The sequence below is a fragment of the Jaculus jaculus genome, chromosome 7, assembly GCF_020740685.1.
Source record: "Jaculus jaculus isolate mJacJac1 chromosome 7, mJacJac1.mat.Y.cur, whole genome shotgun sequence".
Classification (NCBI taxonomy): domain Eukaryota; kingdom Metazoa; phylum Chordata; class Mammalia; order Rodentia; family Dipodidae; genus Jaculus; species Jaculus jaculus.
The window spans coordinates 52,969,162-52,989,471 of NC_059108.1; the positions used below are offsets into that span (position 1 = coordinate 52,969,162).

The following is a 20,310-nucleotide window of genomic DNA, read 5'->3' on the forward strand; positions in this document are numbered from 1 at the left end:
TGGCTGGAGGCAGTATCACTGGGTGAATCTTAGGGTGTGGTGGTGGGTTTCTGGTTTCAATCTAAAGATATGCAAAGTGTGCCTAGCTGGAGTTCCTGAAGTGTGCTGTGTGGCATTTGACCTTTTAGCTGGTACCTCTCTCTCTCTGCTTGGGCCTGTGAAGGCAGGCCAGCTTCTTCTGCCATTATGGAACTTCCCCTGGATCTGTAAGCTTCAATAAATATCGTTTCCTCCATAACTGTGCCTGGTCTGAAAGTTAATCTCAGTGAACCTGAAGCTATCTGCTACACCATCTAATCCTCAACTTAACTCTTGAACTAAATCTCATTCATTCTTCATTCTTCCTATCTTAATGGATGAACCATTGGCTTTTTAAAACTGAGATAGATGCCTCCCTGAGAAAAGACTCTTCATACTCCATGCTGAACTGAGAGAATTTTTTGTTGTTGATCATGCCCCCTCTCAATAAAGTATTACATCCTGCAGAGTAGAGGTTATTTTAGCTTTGATCATAGTATTATTAGATATTAGCATAGTAAACAGTATAATTTCTCAATGATAAATCAGCAATCACCAAGTACATTTAGGGATTTTAATTTATAATTACCAAGTAGCTGGTTCATATTAAAGAAGAAGAAAAAATTACAGGGTGACAGAGCACAAGTTTATTCTGAAATTTCAAACTAAAGTTTAGCTATAATATGGAATTATAGGATAAGTGTAAATGTTGGTTGGAGAGGATTTTGCATTGTTTAAAGAACCTCCCAAATAATTATTAATAATAAGTTATGTTATGTTGTGGAGAAGGGTAATTATAAATATATAAGAAATATTAGCATACTTCCTGCCCTATATCACATACCAATATGGAATTCATGATTAGAAACAAGATATCTCATCTCAGTAACCTGAGTTCCAGCATGATGCTTAGGACTACAAGTTCTCATATGAAAAAAAAAAAAAAATATATATATATATATATATATATATATATGCACACATATATGTATATATACATATATATGTGTATATATGTATATTAACACTAAAATATTTGTACAACTTATTATTTGGACTGAAAATATTTTAAAATTCTGATGTTCAAGGTTCAAATCTTTGCTACTTCATTGTTTTCCATTACATGCCAAGTTTTATAGTACATTGATGTTATCTACTTTAAAAATATTGCAAATTTTTGCTGGGTGTGGTGGTGCATACCTTTAACCCCAACACTTAGGAAGCAGAGGTAGGAGGATAACTTTGAGCTGGAGGCCAGCTGAAGAGCTAGAGTGAGATCCAGCTTAGCCTGTACTAGTGTGAGACATTACCTCGAAGAAAAGAATGCAAATTCAACCTAAAATGGATACTTTTCAGGATTTGTAGGTATTAGAAAGTAAATATGATACCAGATTTCATTCCAGGGGCAAGTTATCTTACTATGTAAAAAATCTAATAATATTTATATGCATTATCACTTAATGTTGTTTTCCAAAAATGGCATTGAAGAACATACTCTCTATGTATTTGAATGATTTTGAAATCAAAGTACTATAAGTCATTTCCAAGAAGATAATACAAAACATATTTTAAACATTTTTTATGTGGTTAGCAATCAAACCCATGTCTTTGTACATGCTAGTGTAAGGGTCTGAGAATCACTAAAGAAAGACCCCAGACTCTACTAGTATGTGAAATCAAAGAGTGTTTATTTTGCAGAATCAACCAGCATGCAGGGGTCAACCATTCATGCAAAATGACGACGTGAGAGGAGCTCACAGGATCCTTTTAAGCACAGCTAGAGGAATTTTGGTGGGCTTAGTCTTTTCTAACATGATTGGCTAATTTGAACAGTAGCTATGCTTGCATTCTTTTGATTGGTCCTAAGATTTTAGTGGGCTAGGTCTAGGGGAATTTTAGGAGAGTTAGGTAATTTTTAAAATGATTGTCTAGGCAAGCAGCAATTACAGTTGTGCATCTCTGATTAGTTGGGGCAAAAGTGTTATGAAAGGTGGGAAAGGGACATGTCTCAGGAACTGACTCAGCCCCTGGGCGGTTATCTTTTCCGACCACATGTCAGAATCACTGTTGATTAACAGCCCGGCCTTTCTCAGAAGTCTTGCCTGCCTTTCTGGGAAACTGGAATTTAGGCCTAGTTAGGGTGGCACCTTACTGAAGCCTGTCATGGCATCAGTTTCCTCCCTTCATTCCCCCCTTGAGTTGATGTGTCTGCCTAATATTGGTCAGAAGGTGATGTATACCCTCTGCTAATGCCATTGTTTTCCCTTGCCATCATGCAGCTTCCCATCAAGTCTATAAGCCAAAACAAACTTTTATTTTTCTCACAATCTGCTCTTGGTTGGGTGATCCCTGTCAGCAATGCAAACCTGACTTTAGCATCTAGCCAAGGATATATTTTAAAAGGCAATTATATCTTCCAATCCATTCTTTCTATTATTAGTAGTAGTTTTGTACTCAGTGTATATAATATTAAAAAAATCAATGGATCAAAGAGTTCATTCTTTGAAAATGTAAGCAAGATTGAAAAATCATTAGTCAAAGCAAAGGAAAGAAATATAATATGAAAATTAATAATAAATGAGATGTGGATAGGGGCACATTATAATAAACATTCTTTAAAAATCTATGCCTCATCAATTTGGAAAATCAAACATAAATGAATGAATTTCTGTAGGCACAAGGTATGCCAAAATTAATACAAGATAAGATCAATAATTTAAACAGATATGTAGCAATAAGAGACTGAAACAATAAAAAAAATTCAAATCCCCTAACTAAAATAAGCTTAGGTCTAAATATATTCACAGTAGAATCCTACCAGATCATTACAGAAGAATTAAACCAATACTTCTTCAGAAATTCCTAAAAATAGGAAGAGGAAGAATACTTTCAAACTCTATGAGGCAAGTAGACTCTGAAACCAAAAGTAAATAAAATAACTGCAAAAAGAAAATTATAGACCAAGCTCCATGGCGAATATAGACACAAAAATTCTCAATGAAAAACTTGCAAACCAAGATCAAGAATACATCAGGAAAATCATATACCACAATCACGTGGTTTTCAATTCACACATACATATATAGTTCTCTGTAATTCATCAGACAAATGAATACAATGACCCAAATCATATGATTACATCAATTGATATAGAAAAGATCTTTGAAAAAGTGCCACATCTTTTTGTGAAAAAAGTCCTGGAGAAAATAGATATGGAAGGAATATATGTCTCAGCATACTATAAGATGTAGTCAATGAGAGCAATTTTCTGTAGAGGAATTCAATGGGTGGGAACTGAGAAGCATTATCACCTCCAGCTGATTCCTCAGACAAAGAAGGATTAATTCCCTCAGGCCAGGGTGGGGAGGGTAACACTTCAAGGGTGTGAAGCTGGGGATACAACTATTGCTAAGGGAGGAGGGGTCATATTTTCATCCAAAACAACTTCTTCAGAATCTGACACTTCAATGTCCGCAGATTCTTCAGGGTTTTCCCACACATCACCATCCCAAGTCACAGGATCCCACTCTTTTCCAATCAATGCCCTCACTTTAACTTCTGATAGCTGGTGAGGCTCTGATTTGAGTTTACGCTTCAAGTTAGCCAATCTTACAATGAAATCTTGGGTTTGGTATTCTACAATTTGAACCCTGTTCTGGCTGAAGAGGAGGCTCTCCTCTAGGGCACCCTTAGGAGTATTCAGATCATGTACATGGGTCTTAAGCTTGGAATTTTCCTTTCTGAGCTTCTGCTCTTCCCTTACTCATTTGTCCAGAGATGCCAGAAGAAATCAACCATCCTCATCATTTGTCTTACTTTTCCACAAATATTCAAATGTTTTAAGTCACTAAATTCCTTGCTCCTCATAAGACATGACTCAGGATCACCAAATACATCTATCCCATGTAATTCTTTAAATCACACCATGGATTATTAGTGCCTTTCTTATTACCAGTAGGGCCTTTAGTAGCACTGAAGTTGGAAAGCCAACCCCAGATAGCACCAAACCCACTAGAGAAATTCATCCTTACAATTCTGTTTCTCTGGAATCACTTCTGGTACCAAAATCTGTATTAGTCAGGGTTCTCTACAGGAACAGAACTTCGAGAATGAATTGCATTTAAAAGGGAATTTATTGAATTAGCTTATAGTAGTCCAATAGCAGTTGCAGGCCTGAGAATCAAGGAACCTGGTAGCTGCTCAGTCCACATGGCCAGGTGCCTCAGCAGTCCCAATCTGGCACTGATTGCCTGGAGGCTTTCTGAGGAGCTGCTGGTCTTCAATCCATGCAGTTATTCAGTTGACGCTGGTATTCAGTCCACATTGGTCTTCAATCCATGCTGGAAGGCAGCAAGCAGCTCCAGGAGCCAAGTAGAAGGAAGGAAGGAAGGAAGGAAGGGGCTCTTTTCCTCTAAGCTTCCTTATATAAAGTTCCCCTCTGAGAGGGGCTGCTTGACCTGAGGGAAGGGCTCACTCTGGGGAACAGACTTCCTCCTTCAGTTTATCCTTCCTGGAATGAACCTAGGAGACCCACACGAAAGGAAAAGGAGTGGATTACTAAGCAGATCAAGTTCACAACACCTTAACTATCATACCTGCATATAGTAGGTCTCAACATTATGTCAGTACCTATTGAAGTCTCCCTAAAATGGTTTGAAAAAAGTATATAAAGTGGTATTGTATAGTTCACTAGGAAACTTTCATTTTTTTTTTAAAGGTGATATTGAGAAACCCATGTCCAGCTTATATTACTGGAATATTTGGATTAGATTATTTTTGTATTTTCACTGTAATAATGACTAGTAGAACAATGAAAAATCTTGCTTTTTTGTTGTTGTTGTTGTTGTTTGTTTGTTTTTGAAGATAGGGTCTTACTCTAGTCCAGGCTGATGTGGATGGAATTCATTATGTAGTCTCAGGGTGGCCTCAAACTCACACCTCTGCCTCCCCAGTGCTGCGATGAAAGGTGTGCGCCAACATGCCTGGTAAAAGTCTTGTTTATTATGAAAACTTAGAAATAATAACATACTGAATACTCATTCTATTCATGATATTCTTCTCAGCACTTTAAATTCATTAAAACCATATTCTCAAAACAGTCTTCTCATTTTCCTAGCAACTACAGATCTGGATGCAGACCCCACTCTCAAATAGTAATAAACCACACCCAAATTCAGAGCAGCTCATCTGGCTACTGAGTCCAAACACTCCCTTACTACTTCCATCTAACATGCTGGCAATTTTTTTCTCCAGGGCTCAAGTAGTCTACAATAAATGCTACATGAACATATACACACCAAATGTAGAAAATATTGAACAGCTGTGTTATAGCAGTTCAGTTCAAATCTTTTTTAGATCTATTTCCCTCCTAATGGCAGAACATCTATATGTTTAGAATAAAACATGAGAAAATATTATTTCTTGGTGCTAAAGACTGATTCACATGTCTTTATCTGAGTGCAGTGTGTGTGTGTGTGTGTGTGTTGTGTGTATGCTTGTGCACATGTGCTCATGTGGACAGCAGAAAAAACTAACTTGGGGTTTTGGTCCTTGGCTAGCCCAGCAAGTTTCAGCATTCTCCTGACTCTCCTCCCATTGCTGTAGTTGCACTGTGATGATAGATACATGTGAGGCTTGCAGTGGAAGCTTTAATGTGGGTCCTGACATCTAAGTTCCAGTGGTCAAGCTTGCACTGCAAATGACTTTAACCACTAAGCAATCTCCCAAGTCTATTAAGTGCATTTTTATGATAAAATACTTGATAGCTCACTAATCACTTTACATCTCCTTAAAAATTAGTAATTGACAGCATATCTTAGCAGGATATTAAAACAATTGTAATATGCTTAATATGTATTAAACAACCTAGTTTAATATTACATCATTGCAACATAAGCAAACACACCAAATGGATTAGTAGAAGCATAAGGCCCTGAATTTGCATATATATGATCCACATTTCCAGAAATATAGATTCTTCAAATATTGCAAGCAGAAATTGAAATCATCTTCTTGAATTAAGTACCTGTAGTTTTTATTACCTAAGTATGAAGCTGTAGACCTCCAATCACATTTTAAGAATTAAGTCTACTTGGTTTCAGTCATGTGATTAACAAACATTTGTTCAGAATGTTGAACAGCTTTATATTATGTGATAAAGGGTAACAATGAGAACCCTAATTTCTTATCATATGAATCATTGATTTATGTGTCATACATTATTCTCCCTTATTACAGAGTTTGACCTGGTAATTTATATCACTTTCCTTTTCTGATTGGGAAAGATTTGATGTCGATGGTCGGAGTTAGAGGCTTGTGGAAATTATATGTTGCTCTATATAATAACATATTTTGTAAACTTCAATTTTTATAGTTATGCTAAATAAATGTAGTAAATAAAAACTGTATGTCAGTAATAATTGTTAAATTATAGCATATACAAGTGAGGATAAGGTATATAGACCTTTAAACAACATCATATTTTAGTTGCGAAGTGGTGGCACATGTGTAAAGTCACCTGAGAAGAATTGTAAGTAGAAGTGTGATCCAAGTGCAGAAGAATAGCTTGGACAAGTATATACCATGCATTCTTGTAAAGAAATGTATCCATTGCCAGGGAAGCACAAGGATTTATCAAGCACCCAGGGTTTCCACTGCTCCTAAAGGTGAGGAGGAGATGTCTCTGACAGATAAAGAAGGACTAGGAGCCCATACCATTTATAGGCCTATACCCAAAGACCCAATATCCTATCACAGAAATATTTGCACATTTACGTTCATTTCTACATTATTTGCAATAGCTAAGAAATGGATTCACCCTATATGTCCATCAACTGATGGATGGATGGGTTAAATGTGGTGCATATATGCAACAGAATATTATCCAGCCATAAAAAAATGAAATAAAGTTGTTTCAGGAAGTTATTATATTATACAAAATAAACCAGAATCAGAAAGACAAATACTGCATTGTGACTCATATGTACAACCTAGATTTTAATCACTGTGCATGTGTGTGTTAAAACAAAAAAGAACTTATGGAGGGGAAGAAGAGCTCTTTAAAGAAAGGAAAGTGGTGAGGAGAAAAATGAGAGCAATAGATTGTATGTGACATGAAAATGGGAAATGAAAATGCCATACTGAACCCCATTGATTTATATCCTATCTTTAAAATTTAAGGTTTATTTTCATTTATTATTTTAATTATTTTACAAAAAATAAAAACTGAGATTCCATAGAGGAAAAATAGTGGAACATAGAGCAGAATGTGTCAAGACCTTTTTGGGTAGGATGTTGAATTATGAAACATTTGGCCTTCATTTATGTATAGAAGGTTTATAAATCCTTTGTGATTTAGCATATATTTGAACACAATGGCATAATAGAAAATAAATAATTTTATCTCAGTGAATACAGTTACCTTACTTGCTTTCATTTGAAAACAAAATACAGTGGAGAGCTATATCAGTACAAAGAAGCAGATGATTAAATGTACAACTTGATACAGCATTTATATTAAAATTAAATATTATTTAGCAATGTAGTCTAGAGTTTAAGTTCTAGTTTTAAATTTTTCTCTGTGACTGAAAGATATAAGTTATTAACAGAAACTTAAACACAAGAGTTTCATAGAGATGGAAGAATCAGCTTTGATGTTTTAGTAGATTAGAAAAAAGCTTTAATCATTAGTATCTGATTTCTATTCCCTTTTTCATTGCTGAATACATAACAATGAAATCCTGCCAGTATTGGTCTCTGTAACTTTGCTAAGCATAATTTTAAACTAAGGAAATAAAAAGACAAAATTAAATTAAGATGTCATGTTTGGTTACATAAACTTGGCCTGATCCTATTTAGTGTTACTTGGGGTATCTACAAGTTTTTATTCCAAAGTTATACCTTTGATGGTATAAATATTCCATTATATAGAATATCAGACATAAATACAAGCTTAACTTGGCAGAAATCTATGTAGCTAACAGGCTTCACAGTAAGCACAGAATAAAACATCATCAAGGGTTTGATGTTGACATCTAATAAGACTGTTGCTTCCTTTGAAAGAAATGAAAATGTTTTCCCTTAGAAATCAATTCCAGAAGAAATTGGGGATGGGGACAGAAGCTCCATTGTTTTTTCTGGAAATATATTTAATAATTACTTAATTTTGTACTTATAGAGAAGCTACCAAATCAAATGAATTGCATCTTTTTAATTTTGAAAGTTATTTACAATGAAACAGAGAATGAGAGATCTCATTCAGAATTATTCAGATTTACAGTCCAGAGTTTACCAAATATTCTTATCTCCCTATTGTAAACTTGCTGTCTAAGGCCTGTTCTTCAACCTTTCATGACCTGCAATTTAGTTTAGCCAACAAACCAAGAGTTCATGGTTTCCACACAGAGAGATGTCCATTTATCATGTTGAGAGAATGCTACATTAAACATTAAATATCAATTTATTAATTTGTGATGAAAATTGCAAATGCTCATCAATCCAAGTTCTCAAGTTGTTCTAATCAAAGTCACTTTATAAGTCTTTACATGGGAAACTGAATTATTAAAAACTCTTTGATTTTATTCCTATAAGTGACTGGTGACATCTGTTTTGATAGATTGGACTAGTTAAATAGCAATCTTAAACCACCTACCTTTTTACATAGTCTTATACATCACCAACAATATCTAAGATAGAGTTTTTCATCTTTACTTTACCTTATAAATTTTCAAGTGCACATTTTAAAAATAATTAATATCATGAAATGAGAAGACATTAGGGATTCTAGGAGACAGTAAACTATAACATTTTAATACATGTATATATTAATAACATTCTCATTAATAAGAAAAATACCTGACAAAAATCAGTTTATGACAGTTTTGCAGAGAATTTCATCATGCATGGCAGGAGCAGAAAACCAGTATTACATTATCACATCAGCAGGGAGGAGAGAGGGTGATAAATGCTGGTGTTAATCTCGTTCTCTCCTTTTATACAGCCCAGGACCCCCAGCTCATGGAATGACACTACCCGCAATTAGGATGAGTCTTCCAATGTCAATTAATCCAATGTAGAAAGTTCCTAACAGATATACAAAATATTATTTACTGTGGTGATTCTAAATCCTGTCAAGTTGACAGACAGAGATTGACCATCACTAGTTGCTATACTATAGTAGAGAATATGAATCTTCTATATTCTCTATAGGACATTTCTCTTACAAAATAAAATAAAAATATGGTAATCATTTTAAAATTCCTTGAGCAATAACAAATAATCATTTTTACAACTGGGGAGATCAATACATTTAGCCCTTATATCGATAGCTAGCTTGTTTCTTTCAGTTGGGAATTGTCTCATAGGACCTGATAAAGTAATAGGAGCTCTTACCATGCCAGCTATTGATATGAGATAAAAAACTTGACTCAAATCTGGTTTATTGCAACTTATTTCTTGTAAATTAGGAACTGTTAATGCCAACTTGAAAAATGAAAGTCTACAAAAAAAAAGAGACTGTTAGTAATACACAGAAGAAACCTAAGGAATGCTTTTTTTTTTGAAAAATTAATATTCTTGTTCACAATGCCTCTGAGAGTAACTAAATTTCTAAGTTTCCTTTAATACTTTTGGTTTAATTTTTAGTAGGAAAATTTTAAGTGTTTAAGACATGAAACTTCCCTTCCTGCTGTGTATGTATGTGTGTGTGTAAGTTTGTTTCTAATAATGAAACAAAAAGTTTCAAAATAATAAAAGAACATTATTTACAAGCAATTTAGTTTCATTTAAACCTGACAGAAATTCAAAAAACCTAAGTGATAAAAGATTTGTGTGAGGAAATATAATGTAGACTGGAGGACAGGTGGCCCAGAATAAGCCTAAGTCCCAGATGAGGGGAGATCAACAGGAAGCCAGTAGTACCTGCTTAGGCTCCTGGTCCCACTCAGATCAGCCTGTCATCTATGACCCCTTTCCCTGAACCAGATGTGTTTCAGTCACCAGGGAGCCAGAGAAAAGTCCCTTGGCCTCTAGTGACATCCTGAGTGGCACCACCCTTCTCCCAATCCAGATAAGGGTAGATCACTAGCAAGAGGGAATATCGGGCAGCCTGGCATATGCCCTGCCCCAGGTCATATGTAACAAAGTTAAAGAAGGTATGAATAAATGACTGAAGGAAGTGCAAGAGAATCAGCTAATGAACTCATAGACACTTAAAAGAATTCAAAGAGCACACAAAAGAATGCCTGAATGAATCCCAAGAGAACATAAACAACTAAATCCAATGAGAAAGTTAAACCAAGAAATGAAAATGTAGCACAATAAAGAAAGATGCTGAAGAAAAACCAAATGGCTTTTTAAAAAAAAAAAAAAAATGAGGTAACTGAACTAAAAAGAACCCAGGAAAGCCACACCAATAGAATAGATCATGCAGAGGACAGAAACTTAGAACTTGAGAACAAGGAAGAAGAAACAGACTGGAAAGCCCAAATCAATAACAGTTTCTTTTTAAAAAGAAGCATGAGAAGAACATAAGAGAAATGCAGGGAACTTTAAAAAGACTGCTTGAATCATGGGCATACAAGAATGAGAAGACATTCAGGTCAAGGGCATAAAACTATTTTCAATAAACATATAGCAAAAATATTTGTAAATATTACAAAATAGAAAGGCCTGCCTAGGTTCAAGAGGCATACACACCACCAAATAGAACCAGAAAAGAAATGCCTCACAACACACTATAGTTAAAACACTAAGGCTGAAGAGATGGCTTGGCAGTTAAGGCACTTGCCTGTGAGGCCTAAGGACCCAGGTTCAACTCCCAAGTACTCACATAAGCCAGGTAAAGAAAGATGGAAAAGACTTTATGAATAAGACTTCAGTAGTGAGGGAAAAAGGCAATCCACCAATAGGACTAATGAAACTAAGCAAACTATCAATAGACATTCCAAAAATTGGGAGAAAATCATTGTCCACTATATACTATACACCTGAGAGAATTTTAATATCTAGAATATACAAAGAATCCAAAAAAACTAAGTGATTTTAAAAAATCAATAAACCTAATGAGAACACAACATAACAAAACTTTAGGACAACAATGAAGGCAGTCATAAGATGGAATTTTATAGCTGTAAGTGCCTATATTAAGAAACTAGAAAGGTCTCAAGTATATAACTTAATGTTTCACCTTAAACTCTTGGAAAAAGAAGAACAAGCCAAACTGAAAATCAGTAGATGGGAAGATATATAGAAGAATATGCAGAAATTAATGAAATAGAAACAACAACAACAACAAAAAAAAACAATCCAAAGAAGCAATGAAACAAAGAGTTGGTTCTTTGAAAGGATAAACAAAATTGATAAGCCATTAGCAAATCTGACCAAAATTAAGAGAGAAGAAAAACAAATTAATAAAAATAGGGATGAAAAAGGCAGCATAACAACAGATACCAGAGAAATTAAAAGCATCATAGGGACATATTAGAAAAACATATATTCCACTAAGTATGATAATCTGAAAGAAATGGATGATTTCTTTGATACATATGACATATCTAAATTAAATCAAGATGAGCTTAATCACTTAAATAGGCCTATAACAAGTATGATGATCCAAGCAGTTAACAAAAATCTCCCAACTAAAAATATCCAGGACCAGATGGATTCACTAGTAAATTTTATCAGACCTTCAAGGAAGAGATAACACCATTGCTTCTTAAACTTTTCCATAAAATAGAAAAAGAAGGAATCCTACCAAACTCCTTCCATGAAGCCAGAATCACCCTGATACTAAAACCAGGAAAAGATAGAACAACAACAAAAAAGAAAATTATAGACCAATCTCCCTCATGAACATAGATGTAAAAATTGTCAACAAAATATTAGCAAACAGAATACAAGAATATATCAGAAAGACCATTCACCCCAACTAAGTAGGCTTTATTCCAGGGATGGTTCAGCATACGCAAATCAATAAATATAATACATTATATAAATAGACTGAAGGACAAAAATCACATGATCATCTAATTAGATGCAGAGAAATCATTTGATAAAACCCAACACTCCTTCATGATAAAACTTCTAAAGAAACTGGGAATAGAAGGAACATATCTCAATATAATAAAGGCTGTTTATGACAAGCCTACAGCCAACATATTACTAAATGGGGAAAAACTGGATGCTTTTCCACTAAAATCAGGAACCACACAGGGTTTCTACTTTTCCCACTTTTATTTAATATAGTACTGGAGGTCTTAGCCATAGCCATAAAGCAAGAGACACCCATAAAAAGGATACAAATTGGAAAGGAAAAGATCGAGTTATCATTACTTTCAGATGGCATGATTCTATACATAAAGGACCCTAAAGACTCTACTAGCAAACTGTTAGAGCTGATTAACACCTATAGCCATGTAGCAGGTACAAAATAAACACACAGAATTCAGTAGCCTTCCTATGTGCTAACAACAAACACACAGAGTTTGAAATCAGAGAATCACTCCCATTCACAATTGCATCAAAATAAATAAATAAATAAATAAATAAATAAATAAATAAATAAATAAATAAAGTACCTTGAAATAAGCCTAACCAAGGAAGTAAAGGATCTCTACAATGCAAACTGTAAAACACTCAAGCAAGAAATTACAGAAGATACTAGGAAATGGAAAGACATTCCTTGTTCTAGGATCAGAAGAATCAATATTGTGAAAATGGCAATATTATCAAAAGCAATCTACTAATGTAATATAATCCCCATCAAAATTATACTGGCATTCTTCACAGAAATAGAAAAAAAATCCAAAAATTCATTTGAAATCTCAAAAAATCTCAAATATCTAAAACAATTTTGAGCAACAAAAGTAAGGCTGGTGGTATCACCATACCTGATTTTAACCTATACTACAGAGCCATAGTAACAGAACCAGCATGGTACTGGCACAAATGTAGACATGTAGATCAATAAAATAGAATAGAGGACCCAGATATAAGTCCATGCCAGGGATATGATACCTTCCAGTGAATTGTTGGCCAGGGCGGTCCATGATGTCCCCAAAACTTTGCAGGCCATTACCGAGGCCCTTGGTTTCCCACCAGGAATAGATGGTAAGACCCTATTGCTGAAGACTCCACATACTTGGGCTGCAAGGCCACTCAGAAATTCTGCTGGAACTGAGCTGATAACTTCCTCCATATAGACCAGATGACAGAAAACTGGAAGAAGCCATTCTACATGCAGTTCAAAGGGAGAGAGAGAAATCCCCATGAATATACTCAACAGTGGAAACGGCAAGCCTAATATTTGGCCAGCCAGGCCAAATGAGGTAACGGGTGCAACAGTGGCACGTCTATTATGGTGGAAACCAACTGCCCTCAAATTGGACTACAGGCCTGCTCCATGGGAGGAAAAACATCCCTGATACTGAAAACCTATAACAGGGGTAGTAATGAGCCCTAGGGGTGTAATGTCTGTTGGTGTCTGGCTAAATATATATACTATGCTCATCAAACTGCCCAGTAAGCACCTCTCTTAATGTTCAGATCCATATACTAATGCTACTCTCACTTTTGGTAGAGAACTTTCTCTTTTCAGATGGCAGTGACCTTGGTATGACTCAGAAGGCATCATGGTGCTGGGAAGTTGACTGAGGAGTGCTCAGCACTGCAATATCTCTATCACACTTTCCAAGGCTTAGGGTCCATTGCAAAAGAAGTGGTGGAAAGAATGTAAGCGCCAAGGAAGGTCAGGACGCCTTACGACATGCTCCTCCAGACACAAAATGGCCTGCATATCCATGTCCTCACAGGGCCTGACACTACCTACACAAGAATATCATAATAGGAGAAAAAGATGATGACTTTACAATAAAAGAGAGACTTATTGAGGGGGGGACGGGATAAGACGGAGGGTGGAATTGCAAAGGGGAAAGTGGAGGGAGGGAGGGTATTACCATGGGATAGTGTTTACAATCATGGATTTTGATAATTATAAAATAGTAAGTTAAAAAAATAAAATAAAATAAAATACAAGAACTAAAAAAAAAAAAAAAATCAATCAACCTAATCAAAAATAAGGTTGAAACACACAAACATGTTTCTTAAAGAAAGTAATAGAACCGGCCATTAACATTTTAATAACTGTTCAACATCTTTAGCCATTGGAAAATACAAATTAAAACTACTTTGATATTCCATTTCACTACAGTCAGAATGGGGCTAGTATTAAGAAAAGATAACAAATGACAACAAATGCTATTGAGGGTGTGGGGAAGAGGAACCATTATTCACTATTGGTGATAGCATAAGTTTGGTAAAGCCACTATGAAAATCAGTATAAATGTCATTTTCAGACCTAAAAATAGATATTACATATGACCCAGCTACACAACTCCTGGGCATATACCCTGAATACCCTAGACTTTATTATAGAGACACTTGCTCAGCCATGTTTGTTGCTCCTCTATTAAGAGTAGCTACAATGTAGAATTGGCCCAGATGCCCATTGACTGCTGAATGAATAATGAAGATGTGGTACATATACATCATAGAGTTCTACTCTGTATTATAGAAAAATGAAATTCTAAATTTCACAGGAAAGTAGACAGATCTGAAAAAATATGCTCAGAAACAACAAACTCTGCATGTTCTTTCTGATATACAGACAGAGGGATTAGGAGAACATATCATAAATAGGCAAGAGAAAGGGCATAATACCATACCATTGGTGGAAAGGTATAAGAGGACATAGGTGAATGGGAGGGAGGAAAGGAGGAGGGTTACACAAAACTAAAGACAGGGGCTGGAGAGATCTCTTAATATTTATGGCACTTGCTTACAAAGTCTAGGAACTCATGTTAGATTCTCTAGGTCCCACATAAGCTAGATGCAAAGGGTGACACTAGTGTGCCAAGTCACAAGTGTGCACTAGATGGTGTATGCATCTGGAGTTCAATCATAGTGGCTATAGGCCCTGGCATGTCAATTGTCTCTCTCATTCTTACTCTCTTGCATAAAAACAAAAGACCAGTCTGTTGGGCTTGCCAAAAGGAAAAAAAAGAAAGACCCTAAAGACAGTCTGAATAAGTACCCTAAAACCTACTTCATTAGTGAATTACAAGACACATTTTTTCCAGCCTGGAGAGATGGCTTAGCAGTTAAGGCATTTGCCTGTGAAGCCAAAGGACTCTGGTTGGATTCCCCAGGACCCACGTAAGCCAGATGCACAACTAGCACAGGCGTCTGGGATTTTCTTGTAGTGGCTACAGGCCCTGGCATGCCCATTTTCTCTCTGTGTCTCTTATCACTCTCTCTCTCTCTCTCTGTCTCTCTCTCTCTCCATGGAAATAAGTAAATAAAATTTTTTACAAGGTACAATTTTTTTCAATAAGAAGAGGCAGAAATAGTTTGGAAATACATACCCTATTGGGCTGAACAAGGTTTTACCTTGAAGCCATAGTTTCTTGCAGGTCAATTACAGTGCCAATGATGGGTTATTACCCCTCCTCTCCCCACATAGATAGTAACTGTTGGCCAGCAAGGCTCATGTTCCCAAAATAATTCAGGCCACTGTCAGTGGATCTTGCAAGCCATATAATCAACTAGACAGGCAAGGGGCACCCACTGGTGCAATAGTGGCACAAAACTTACAAGGGCAATCATCTGCTCTGCAGTTGGTTAAGAGGTCCTGCTTAATAGGAGGTAATTCATGCGTAGTAGTGAGTCAAAAATCTGGGCTGGAGAGATGGCTTAGTAGTTAAGTGCTTGCCTGTGAAACCTAAGGATCCTGGTTTGAGGCTCGATTCCGCAGGACCCATATTAGCCAGATGCACAAGGGTGTGCACATGTCTGGAGTTCATTTGAAGTGGCTGGAAGCCCTGGCATGACCATTCTTTCTCTTTCTCTCTCTGCCTCTTTCTCTTTCTCTCTGTCACTCTCAAATAAATAAATAAAAATGAACAAAAAAGTATATGACTTAGAAAGTCATAACACCTAGATTTCACTGTTCTTTGACTAAACGGAGATGTGAAGCCCATCAAAATCCATTAATGCTCTTACTTTTCATTACAGAACACTCTCTTCACAGATAGCACTGAATACCAAGAAGACCAAAGATACATCAAAATGACAAAAAGAGAAATTCCAGTGCCTTTCAATGGGGAGTCAACTCTTTTACATGTGCCATAGCTCAGGGAACAGTGTTCCTCTCATTGCTAACCAGTGACCCATCTCTTTGGAGATAGTAGTAGACATTGGAAGACTCAAAACTCATCAAAGTAGAAAATAGAAAGGCTGTTAAAAGCTTAACTCTAAGGCTGACATGGTGGCACATGCCTTTAATCCTAGCACTCAGAAGGCAGAGATAGAAGGATTGCTGTGACTTTGAGTCTACCTTGACACTACATAGTGAATTCCAGTTCAGCTTGAAATAGAATGAGACCCTACCTTGAAAAAAAAAAAAAAAAGAACAATAAAACAATAGCTCAACTCTAAAGATTTCTATCATGTTCTCCAAGGTTCAGAGAATATTATAGGAGAGAAACAGAAATGATTTAAAAGCTATAGAGTACATATGCATAATTTGGGGCACAGTCCTCCTGACAACCAAATGGTAGATTCATGACACTGAGGTGGTTAGTGATACTCCCAGAAGACCAGAAAAGTTCTGAGCCCATCAACATTTTGACATGTAGAATTGAGGAATGAGAAAACAAAACAATGACTAACTTAAATGAGGAAGATCATTGGGGGATAGGTGTTGGGGGAAAAGGAACAAAACAGGATGTTGCAGCAGAAACACAATCAAATCACAGTGTGTTCATATATTGAAGGCCTCAATTCATTAAAAAATATATACTTATAAATACATATTACAAAATTGTGATGTGTTACAATATCATAAAAGTAAATTAGGCAAAATTAGTGAACGAATCACACAATTCTTTATAAAAACTCATTATTCATAACTTTATAATTGTATCTAAAAAGACATATTATAGTTCTATAAACAGAAATATATATTCCAAAATATGGATATTTCACATCTTGTAATTAAAAATGCAATGTTCAGAAAGTTCTTGCCTATACTTATATTTTGAAGTTTTTCCTTATATTTTCCTCTAACAGTTGCAGTGTTTCACATTTTAAAATAAGCTTGATCCATTTTGAATTGGTGTTTGTGCTGGATGAGCTATATGGATTTAATTTCATTTTTCTTCAGGTGGATATCAAGTTTGGCCATGACCACTTTTTAAATAGACAGTATTGGGCTGGGGAGATGGCTCACTGGTTGAGGCATTTGCCTGCAGTGCCAAATGATGCAGGGCTCAATTTTCCAGGACCCATATAAAACAGACACATAAGGTGGTGCATACATCTGGAGTTTGTTTGCAGTGGCCAGAGACCCTGGCATGCCTGTTTTTTCAGTATATATATTTTCCTGCTTTTTTTGAGGTAGGGTCTCACTCCAGCCCAGGCTGACGTGGAACTCACTCTGTAGTCTCAGGGTGGCCTTGAACTCACAGTAGTTCTCCTACCTCTGTCTCCTGAGTGCTGGTATTGAAGGCATGCACCACCATGCCCAACATTTTTCACTATGTATTTTTGGTGCTTTTGTGTTGGTTTATTTCTGGATCCTCTATTCTATTCGATTAGTGTACATATATCTGTCTTTGTGCCAGTACCATGTTGACTTTCACTATGACTAGTATAATTTGAGATCAGGTATTATGATACTCCTACCAGTATTTGGGTTTTTTTTAGCTATTCATGGTATTTGTGTTTACTATGTGTTTTTGGAATGTTGTTTTTTTCTAGTTCTATGAAAAATTTCTTTGGAATTTGAATTGAACCTATGGATTTCTTTTAGTAATATAGCCATTTGCAGTTTTAAAAACTTCTGACAATACATGAGCCTGGAAAACCTTTTTATCTCTAGTGTCTACCTCAGGTTTATTCTGTAGGCTGGTGTAGCAGACACCTTCAGGTTTGTGGAGATGAACTTGCAATCCAGGGACAGTTATGGAGGAAGGGATTTATTGAAGCTTACACATCCAGGGAAAGTTCCATAATGGCAGAAGAAGCTGGCCTGCTTTCACAGGTCAAGGAGAAAGAGAGGGGAAGGGGGAGACACAGAGGGAGGAAGGGAGGGAGAGAGAGAGGGAGGGAGAGAGAGAATGAGAACATACAAGCCAGAAGCTACGCAACACATTTCAGGAACTCCAGGTGGAACAAGGCACTTTTCATATCCTAATTTCAAACCCACCACCACACCTTAAGATCCTCCCAATGACACCTCCTCCAGCAATGTGGCTTTTGGTCCAAACTACAAACTAATAAAACACTGAATATATTGGGGGCCATCTATTCGAACTACTACAGATAGCTTTTCACTAAACCATTTTTTGTGGTGTACAAAAGCTTCTTAATTTCATGTGGTCCTACATGCTAGGCAGACCCCTAAAACTGAGATAGAAAGTGTGACAGAAGAGGAGGTGAGGTACACCCCTAAAGAACTTCTGAAGCTTTCTAACTTGTACAGGCAGAAGCATGGAGAATATGTGTGGAAATGGCTTTTAAGGGTGTGGGATGATGGATGAAGGAACATAAGATGAGGTCAGGCTGAATTCACTGAAATGGGCTCATTGATCAGAGATTTTTGATTTAACACTGTAGTTAATACAGTTGGAAGAAGTGTCAAGAGTTTATTTGATTGGTTGAAGGTTGAAGTATGGATCCAAAGATGGCCTACTGTGAATGAGCTTGAGCTGCCTGGTATCACTTGGCTTAACGTTGATGAAGGGACTCAAAGGCTCAGAGAACTTGGGAATGATGGAGTGGATTTGCCCCCACAATGGGAGCATCCAGAAGATGTGCCCTTCACTAAGATTATAAGAAGCAGGTTTGTGAGAGAAGCACCAACATACTTAAAGTGCCCAGTCATTGGTCTTTTATGTAAAGAACACATCACAGTGGGAGCCACAGTTGCTGTATTAGGTGACATAGATGAAATGGATCTAACTGGATCTTGGGATAACAAGGGCCAAGTGGCAATGCTGAATTATTGCCAAAGGTAGGGTGAACATGTTTTTTCTTAATAGAGAATGTAGACAAAATTATGGACATAAAGGTATGACTTTGGCATTGGCTGATTAATCATGGTATTCCCAGAAGTAAAATAAATGAGAAGCCTACCGAGTTTCTGCTTCATCTGTATAATCAGGAAAGTTCTAGAACAAAGGTACACAAGGCCACTTTGAATTATAGCAACAGAGAATCAAGGCCTCTTAGTCAGTTTCCAGACTTGAGCCAATTTACAGATCCTGAGCCCCTGGATTAAATGGGTGGCCAGGTTCCCTCAAGGAAGGATCCTCCTACAACCCCCAAAAGTTTCAATAGTAAGCTTACTCCTATCCTTCCTCAGAGGGACCTATGGCCTTTTGCTAGGGTAACTGTACACTGGGGAAAAGGAAATAATCCGACTTTTTGTGGTTACTGGACACTGGCTCTGAATTGACATTGATTCCAGGAGACCCCAAACAGCACCATGGCCCTCCAGTTAAAGTAAGTGCTTATAAAGGTCAGGTGATTAGTGGAGTCTTGGCAAATGTTAGACTGACAGTGGGTCCAATGGGAAATAAACTTAGTCTGTTGCTTTCAAATATTCTGTCCATCAGTTTTTTTTGCCATGGTTGTGGTTTTCTATCTGCTCTTGCCCCAACCTATTCTGTGCCTCACATCTTTCCCTCCTCACACACACTGCATTTTTTGATCTGCACACATTGTTGCACACATTTATGCAATGAACACCATTCTACTTAAGTCTGGCAAAATGATCAGGTGTTCTCAGCATGGGAAATTTCACTGATTAGTTATAATATACCTGTCACTCTAAAAAGTTAAAATCTAATTATAATGCTGTTGTTTACTCAGGACAAAGGGTTCCTGGCTTCCTGGTTTTCTTTTCAACTACTTATTAAAGGGGGTTTCCAGTGACTATTTGATTTAATAATTTGGGGAAGTTTTTACTTTTTATGTGGAAAAATAGCCCATGTTAATTAGATGGTTGATGTTTTGGGAACTCATGGTACTTCAATTATCTCCATTGTTTCTGTTCCCATTTCATCATATATTATAGAGAATGTCCACAAAGTTATTCACTAAAGATGAGCAGAATCTGAGGAAAGAAAGCCAGGAAATTAAATAAGTTTAATAAAATACATCACAGTGCAATTCATAGAATATATTTTATTATGGATTCCAATGTTCTAGGAAAAATATTTTTCATGTGTGTGT

The 20,310-nt window shown here is 36.4% G+C and overlaps 1 long non-coding RNA gene across 1 annotated transcript in view; it reads right to left on the bottom strand.

The window, feature by feature from the left end:
- Positions 1-4,182: 4,182 nt before the first annotated feature.
- LOC123462214 overlaps positions 4,183-20,310 on the bottom strand; it is a 55,765-nt gene continuing 39,637 nt past the window's right edge. The window contains exon 3 of the long non-coding RNA XR_006638159.1: positions 4,183-4,539. This is a non-coding gene — a long non-coding RNA (uncharacterized LOC123462214). The remainder of the gene's footprint in view (positions 4,540-20,310) is intronic.